Source organism: Anomaloglossus baeobatrachus (genome assembly GCF_048569485.1).
Source record: "Anomaloglossus baeobatrachus isolate aAnoBae1 chromosome 5 unlocalized genomic scaffold, aAnoBae1.hap1 SUPER_5_unloc_22, whole genome shotgun sequence".
Taxonomy (NCBI): domain Eukaryota; kingdom Metazoa; phylum Chordata; class Amphibia; order Anura; family Aromobatidae; genus Anomaloglossus; species Anomaloglossus baeobatrachus.
In genome coordinates, this window is record NW_027441798.1 from 996,173 (window position 1) to 1,005,407 (window position 9,235).

Sequence of the window (9,235 nt, forward strand, 5' to 3'; positions counted from 1 at the left end):
GCCAGCTTAGATTATGCTGGGGGGTGGGACATTATATATGTGTTTGTCTATCCATCCATCCTAGCTTTTTAGGCTGTGTGTCCATGATCAGTGTTTGCAGCGTTTTGGACACAGAGTCTTTTCGCTGCGTCCAAAATGCTGCGCTGTGCAGTACAAGCGCAATGGAAGGATTTTTGGAAATCTCCTGTCCACTCTGCTTGTTTTATTCCTTAGTATAAACTGACCTGCAGCGCGGCTTCCTGAGCCTCAGCATGTCAATTTATGCTGTGGAGACGAGAGTTTCGTCCAAAGGGAAAATAGAGCTAAACCCCTCAGCAGCCAGAACTTGGATCGTGGGCCCGGGCAGCTGCGTTCTCCAGTGGACAATACTCGCATCTCTGCATGGAATCTGATATTGCGTCTAGACACAGTGTCGCTGGGTCATGGGCACATAGTCTAAAAGTGAGAAATTTAGCACTACAGCAACATTTTTGTGAAGTACCTGTGGGTTCAAAATGCTCACTATACCCCCGAATGAAATCCTTGAGGGTCTAGTTATCAAAATGGGGTCACTTGTGGGGGTTTCTGCTTTATAGGTACCTTAGGGGTCCTGAAAATGGGACATGGTACCCGCAATTTTTTTCAATTTTTCCAAAATTCACATGATGCTCCTTCTATTATGAGCCCTCCCATTTGTCCAAACAGACATTTTTAGCTACATGTGGGGTATCACTGCGCTCATAAGAAATTGAAACTTGAAAATTAACAAACTGTTGCGTCCACATTTTGGTGTTGCCTCTTGAAAAAGTGAGAAATTTGGTGCTGAAGCAACATTTTTGTGGAAAAAAAAAAAAGAAACTTTTCAATATGACGACCTAAGTTTATTAAATTCTATAAAGTACTTGTGGGTTCAAAATGCTCACTATACCCCTGGATAAAGTCCTTGAGGGGTCTAGTTTCCAAAATGTGATCACTTTTGATGGAGCTCCACTGTTTAGGCGCCTCAGGAGCTCCAAATGCGACATGGCATTCGCTAATGGATCCAGCCAATTTTACAGTCAAATGGCACTCCTTCCCTTCCGAGCCCTGCCGTGCACCCAAACATTTGATTTCCAGCACATATGAGGTATCTGTGTACTCAGGAAAAACTGCACAATAAATTGTATGCTGCATTTTTTTTTGTTACCCTTGTGGATAAAGAGCTTTGATATCACTTTGATGCTCATTTTATACCAGTTTGATACTTTTTTTTTGCTGCTTTTAAGTGTATTCACATCAGGGCTCCGCACTGTATTGTATTTTATTATTGTGATTTTTTTAATGTTTGTTCTTAAACCTGTAAAAAAAAACAAAAAAAAAAAATAAACCAACTTCAGCCTTGAATAAGAAACTGGATGAATAAGAAACCAACTTCAGCATTGTGTCTGATGTCGAGTGATACCAGTTTGAAAATAAGGGAAACGTCTGTTTTTAGCACATATATACCCCGCCCCCACTCACTGACAGCCGCTGAGCATTGGAACCTGCTGTCAGTCAGTATCGAGAGCGCGGTATACTGAGCAGTGACTAAAACCGCATCGGTGCCACCCCTATGACTGAAAGCTGGACGCCGTCTCAATATATTAATCACCAAAGTCCACTTACTTATATACACTTCAATAGAATCTGACTAAACACAAGCTTGACGCCGGATTACCGGCCAAGAATGAAGCGAATTAATACAATGTTATTTATGAAATATTATTTTATTATCAATAAACTCACAAACATATACTTTCAAACAAGAGAGCCACCTGGGGGGCACATGGTTCCAGAGTATCTGCATATCATCTCCATCCTATATGTAATGTATCAACATTAAATCCAAACACAGGATAATTACATCCAGTATTTATACATAGACACTAATCAGATCAAAATTAATTACATCCAGTGTCTATTCACATTATGACATATGGTGTATAACCTCATAATGATTCCGCATCAGCATATAATCATAAAAAAAATGATTTATAAAGCAGCGGCGAAACGTACGTCGGGGGTGGTGGGACGCATGGCCAGACGAGTCAGTTAACAATGTGAGTATCCATTCTAACATTTAATTCCTAAACGTGTATTCTAAATACTTTATCTGTAACGCACATCCCTGCTGTATTGCCCTATCTCTACATCATGTATATTTAGGCATTGAATGCCCTTTGTTGCGTTATCAGTGTGGTATATGGGGACTAGTCGTCTGCAGGTGGTGGTGAGGCGGCGCACGCAGTGGCTGAATTGTGTCTTATCACATATGCAAATCAGCAGGTGCTGAAAGATATATCAATAGATGGTAAATTGATTTAGCCATGCGTGTGATCTGCCTTAGCATACCAGTGACGATTAAAAGGTTATTGGACCATATATTTGTCCACTTTAATATGCCGCGCTGATAAAGGCAAAGAAGAGGGAGTAGGTGGCGATATATTGGGCAGTAGTAGTGATATGCCCATTGAGATTAGCCTTGTATGTCTGGATGACTAATTAAGGGTTGCTCTCTTGGGCATTTTTTTATGATTATATGCTGATGCGGAATCATTATGAGGTTATACACCATATGTCATAATGTGACTAGACACTGGATGTAATTAATTTTGATCTGATTAGTGTCTATGTATAAATACTGGATGTAATTATCCTGTGTTTGGATTTAATGTTGATACATTACATATAGGATGGAGATGGTATGCAGATACTCTGGAACCATGTGCCCCCCAGGTGGCTCTCTTGTTTGAAAGTATATATTTGTGAGTTTATTGATAATAAAATAATATTTCATAAATAACATTGTATTAATTCGCTTCATTCTTGGCCGGTAATCCGCCGTCTCAATATATGTCTATGATCACATTTACATATGTCTTAGCTATTTAGTAACACTTCTTATTTTGTATATATGTCTGCTTTTTACCTGGTCGAGGCTAATAACAGAATTGGACTGACAGTGGCATTTTCCTATATGTCACAGATTTGGCAGGGGGCGGCAGGAGGGGTCAATTCAGTATTTATTTATATTTTTTTCTTCTTTCCCTTGTGACTGGGGCTGATATAATGACTCAGCGGTGACCATATCCTCTGTATATGGGGGAGGAGGCACCGTCCGCTCTTTCTACCCTGTTTCCTCGAAAATAAGACATACCCGGAAAATAAGCCCTAGTAGGATTTCTGGGGGCTTTTTTGAGTATATTTAAAATATAAGCCATACTCCAAAAATACACCTTGGTTATGGTTCCATAATGAATTGTCCAAATATCTAAAAAAGTTAAAGAATACAGCAGGAGTTTTATCAAAGAAAGCAGGCACCCCAAAAGAAAGCAAATATCCCCCCCAAAAAATACTTGCACTCACCAGACCCCAAACAATTACAGTTGGCAAGTACTGATGGTGGATGGGCTCTCACACAGAGATCTGTGTCGCTGTCAGGTCCCTCACATTCCCGCTGCATTGCACCGCAGAGCTGTGTATACAGTGACAGAGAAGGCAGAGGCAGTAATAAACAGTCTGTGCCTTATGTAGAGATGGATGGATTTCATCTCCGTTGCTACATGATTGTGTGTAGCTGTGCGGGTCTTTTATTTTTCCACCCACATTGCCGTATAAAGGATAGTTTGTTTTTTTTTAAATGACGCATAGGTTTTAATTTTACCATAAAATTTACTGGAAATTAAGTAAAAATTCAAAGTGCTGTGAAATGTTGAGGAAAAAAGTAGTTCCATCATTGTTTTTACTCCGTTCACGATGTGCTGGAAGTGAGCGGTCAGCGTGATTCTCCAGGTCAGTGTGATTACGGCAATATCAGACATTTCTTATTATCTCAGTGGTGACTAGAGATGAGCGGACCCGTGGACGTTCGGCTTCTGCTGGTCCAGCTGAACATTTGTAAAGATCGGTTCTGGACTTGGACTTGACCTGGACTTTATTTGGAGTCACTGATTGGCAGTTCGGGTCTCCGCCCACATGCAGCCATAAACAGATCACTAACAGGGGAGGGCGGGTTTTTTCAGTTTTATTTTTTGGTGCACAATACATCTGATCACATGAGAGTGGTTTCCATACGTGAAGCCCCCGAACTCCAAACCTGAACTTTATTTTGGAAAGTCTGAGTTTGTACCGAAAACCGAACTCCAGGTTTGTTCATCTCTAGTAGTAAATAAAAATCAGACTTTTGTAAAAAAAAAAAAAAAAAAAACAAAAAAAAAAAAACCCGAAACAAAACATAACAAAATCGTTTTGTGTCTCCATTTTCCAACATCGGAGTTGAGTAACGACTTATTTTTTGCTTGATGAACTCACGTTTTCATTGATACCATTTTAGGTGCAACTTCATTTCATGTTGAAATTTTTTTCTACTGCCCAAATAATATCGTCCCTTCATTATTATCTCGATTAATGTTACATATCGGCTCCTTTCCTTCCTATTCAGGTCCTTATAATATCGGATCCTCTCAGTGGTTTTATTCTATAGAAGAGAATTCTCCTGATTGCCCCGTGAAGGATGGATATGGACAGGGACAAGATGGCGGAGAGGATATTACACCTCACCCTAGAGATCCTCTTCCGGCTTACTGGAGAGGTGAGAGATTCTGATGACGTCACATTACATCATTCTTATCTATGGGAATAACAGATGGACAGAACTGGAGAGGTGAGGGCTCTGGAAATGTCTGGAGTGAGATTTATTACTGTGTCTCTCCATAACCAGGATTACACAGTAGTGAAGAAGACCTCTAGTGAGCGCTGTCAGGCCCCTGTGTCTGAGGGATGGGGAAGACCCCTGAGCCCAATCACGGGGCCTCCACCTCACCCCCCGATACATGAGGACATCAATGACCAGAAGATCCTAGAACTCACCTACAAGATGATTGAGCTGCTGACTGGAGAGGTGACACTGCTGGGAATGCTGGGACATTATACAGTAACGCTATGAAGGGATCGGGGGTGACGGTATCATTGTATGTGTCAGGTTCCTATAAGGTGTCAGGACGTCACCGTCTATTTCTCCATGGAGGAGTGGGAGTATTTAGAAGGACACAAAGATCTGTACAAGGATGTCATGATGGAGGATCCCCAGCCCCTCACATCACCAGGTAATAGACAGGACTAAATACACACGGCCTATAATTATCTGTATGTAAGGAATGAATTCAGTCCCTGTATGTGTCTCCTCCAGCTCTATCCAGTAAGAGGACAACACCAGAGAGATGTCCCCGTCCTCTTCTCCCACAGGACTGTAAACAAGAAGATCCCGATGTTCCTCAGGATGTGTCTCCTCCAGCTCTATCCAGTAAGAGATATCTACTCATGTACTTTCTGCACTAATTTTGTGTTTACATTTTTAGACTTTCTGCTCTGTTTTTTTCAGTTGTATTTTCTTTGCTTCTGCTTCTTCTGCTGTTTGCTTCTAGTGTCTTCTCTATGTTGTTATGAAAGCAATTAAACACCTACAGAGGGTTCATGAATACCCTGTTTCCCTGAAAATAAGACCTAACATGATTTTATGGGATTTTTCGAGAATGCTTGAAATATAAGCCCTACTCCAAGAATAAGCCATAGTTACAGTCAGGAGATGGGAGGAATCAAACTGCGCAATTTCTGAGGAACCCCACTCTCTTATGGACTCCATCAGTTGTATTCTAAGGTTGATTGTTTAAGGACCTTTGATGATTTCAAAGTCATGTGACATGATGTAACCAAAGGTCTCTTAATTGCAGGAGTCTAAATAAACTGAACAGGACACAGGCTGGCATGCAGGACTGGCATTAGGGGAAAGGGAGAGCAAACTGGACAATTTCACAGGGCCCCCATAATCCTAGCGGCCCCAGTGTTTTGTATGCAAATTATAGGACTGCTTAAGGACTTTTTTACATCACATCATGTGACCAAAGGCTGGTGTGTGTGTGTGTGTGTGTGTGTGTGTGTGTGTGTGTTCACACCAATTTTAACCAGCTCTGCCAAAATGAGCAGAACTTGGCTAGAACAAGGGTGTGATGCCGCCGCTTTTCTAATTCATAACAAACTGCGGCGTTCCCTATGCCAGAAATCTCACTCCAGTCCCTGACGTCATTTTTCAGTGTACATCACCGGTCTTGATGAATTGCAGCCCTAATGTTTATCTGTACAGGCTGCAAGACCCTGCTACCTGCTTTGGTTACAAAGCCTAAGGATAGGCCATCAGCGTTACAGTCCCAGACAACCCAGTTGAGTTTCCAGCATCTGTCTTTACTTTATTTTCGTCTTTGAAAAAATACCTCTTTGAAATTGTCTATGTTGTGGATCAATGTTACAAGGAGATGTTTGCAGGTTTTGCCAACTGTCATGGCAGCGTCAGGATCTGTTGAAATGATAGACTCTGGTACTTTGCATGTTAATTTCTCTGCTGTCTGTGAGCAGCGCAGGGAGACGCAGACATCAAACCACAGGCTTGGGCAGGCTAGTAAGAGTTATTCTCTGCTGGGCTGCTTGTTAATGTCTGTGATCACATGCTGTAGAGGAGAAAGTATTATTTGCTCTCGTTCTGTATATGCTGGCTGGACTATTTCATTAATGCCAGCTATAGTTTACCTATACTGATCTGGTAAGGTGTTGTGATCCATATTTATGGGTGTTTTTTGTGCATTATTACTGTGAGCTGTTGTGGTGTTAACCCTTGTTGTCATTTTTGTTCCTGTCTTCCTGCTCTTGCTTTTCTCCTTACCCTCTCACTGTTTATTTTTGTGAGTTTGCAATGTGTCCCATCTGTCTTAATCTATATTTCCATCATAATCCTGCCCCTTCCTTCCCTTGGGGATCACAGATTAGATCTAGTCAGGAGACTAGTAATGCACGAGACTCCGGCATCTCCATCTTCAGGGGTAATCCAGAGGTTAGGAATAGCTTAGGGTCCCCTAGTGTGAGGGACAGTATAGGAGCCCCCTATCCCTCATTATTCTGTCGTCACATTATGACAATCAATCAGATTATTTACTGTAGCAGAGAACAGAGAATAGGTGCTAGGAATGGGAGAGCCGAATTAAGAAAGATGTAACTCTTAAGGCTGTTTTACACACAACGATATAGCTAGCGATCTCGTTGCGATGTGACACGTCCAGATCGTTGCTACGATTTGCCGAGATCGCTCATAGGTCATTTTGTAGTGGTCACACGTACCCATCTCACAAACGATGCTACATCGTTCAGCGAGATATTGTTTGACCAAGGCAGTCATGTGGCTGTTGTTCGTCGTTGGCAGGGTATCAAATGTAGCAATATCTTTGCTGCGTTCCAAATGACGAACAATATTTTGAAACTGAACGTCGTATCAACGATTTTCGCTATTTTTAATATTGTTCGCAGTCGCACATAGGTGTCACATGCAATGACGTTGTTAACAACGACGGAAGTGCGTCACGAAAACCGTGACCCCGACGACATATCGTCAGATAAATCGTAGCGTTTAAAGGGGCCTTTAGATCTCGATATTGGACAACAGATTCAGAATAATTTTTTCCATAATTTAATTTCTGATGTTAAAAAATAAATGTACTTTCAAGATAATATCATTAATAATAACTTTGTGTTTATTTTTAACAGATGGCAGTATTGGTAGTTCAGATGGATCTCTAATATCTTCAGAATTTATAACAGAAGATGAAAGTATCCCACATGATACATATGAAGAGCATGCTGTTGTCCCAGATATAAATCCTGTCCTTCCTCGGAAAGCTCTATCATCTGAGTTTTTCAAACAAGCCCAAAATTACCATTTATCACAGAATTGTAAGCAGAATAAAAGTTACAGAAGGGATGTGGAATATGAAACGGATGAAACGGTTCCTACAAGGGAGAAGCCATTTTCATGTTTAATATGTGGGAAATGTTTTTCTAGTAAATCAAATTTTTCTAGACATCATAAAATTCACACAGGGGAGAAGCCATTTTCATGTTCAGAATGTGGGAAATGTTTTATTGAGAAATCAGTTCTTGTTGTGCATCAAAAATGTCACACAGGGGAGAAGCCGTTTTCATGTTCAGAATGTGGAAAATGTTTTATTCAAAAATCACACCTTGTTAGACATCAGAAAATTCACACAGGGGAGAAGCCATTTTCATGTTCAGAGTGTGAAAAATGTTTTATTCGGAAAACACACCTTGTTAGACATCAGAAAATTCACACAATGGAGAAGCCATTTTCATGTTCAGAATGTGGGAAATGTTTTATTCAGAAATCGGTTCTTGTTGTGCATCAAAGATCTCACACAGGGGAGAAGCCATTTTCATGTTTAGAATGTGGGAAATGTTTTATTCAGAAATCGGATCTTGTTTTGCATCAAAGATCTCACACAAGGGAGAAGCCATTTTCATGTTCAAAATGTGGGCAATGTTTTACTAGTAAATCAAATTTTGCTAGACATCAGAAAATTCACACAGGGGAGAAGCCATTTTCATGTTCAGAATGTGGGAAATGTTTTATTGAGAAATCAGTTCTTGTTGTGCATCAGAGATGTCACACAGGGGAGAAGCCGTTTTCATGTTCAGAATGTGGGAAATGTTTTACTAGTAAATCAGCTCTTGTTAAACATGTGAAGAAGCCGCACAGGGAAGGAACCTTTTTCATGTTGTGAATAATTGAAATGTATAACTGGTAGATCAAGTCTTGCCGACCATCAGAAAACCAACAGAGCGGAGTAGCCATTCTTGCTTTCCGAATTTGCCTAATGTTTTTAAGACTAATCCTATCCTGTTGTCCGATGAGTCACACAGGAGAAGCCATCATGATGTACTATAATTCAAAGGGTTTTATAAAAAGATTAGCTACAGTTGCTCAAGTAAGAATTTGTGAGGAAAAGAACCATTTTATTTATTTTTAAACTTATTGTATTTTTTGGACCATAAGACACACCTAGGTTTTGAAGGAGGAATATAGGGAAAAAGATTGACACAAAAAATGTGGTCATGAAGCACTGTTATGGGGGGGATCTGCTGCTGACACTGTTAGGTCGGCTTCTCACTTGCGATTTTCTCGCAGTAGTGCAATGCGAGAAATTCTTGCATTGCACTCGTATACATGTTAATCAATGAGGCAGCTCCCATCTGCTATTTTTTCTCAGTCCAAATCGGACTGAGAAAAAAAATCGCAGCATGCTGTGTTTTGGAGAGTTTCTCGCGCGAGTCTCTCCAATGCAACTCTATGGGAGCGGCTAAATAAACGGATGTTACACGGACCGGCACTCACACCATCCTA

The 9,235-nt window shown here is 40.7% G+C and overlaps 1 pseudogene; it reads left to right on the plus strand.

Moving 5' to 3' along the window:
* LOC142259031 (uncharacterized) overlaps window positions 1-8,709 on the plus strand; it is a 33,258-nt pseudogene extending 24,549 nt beyond the window's left edge.
* Window positions 8,710-9,235: the final 526 nt, after the last annotated feature.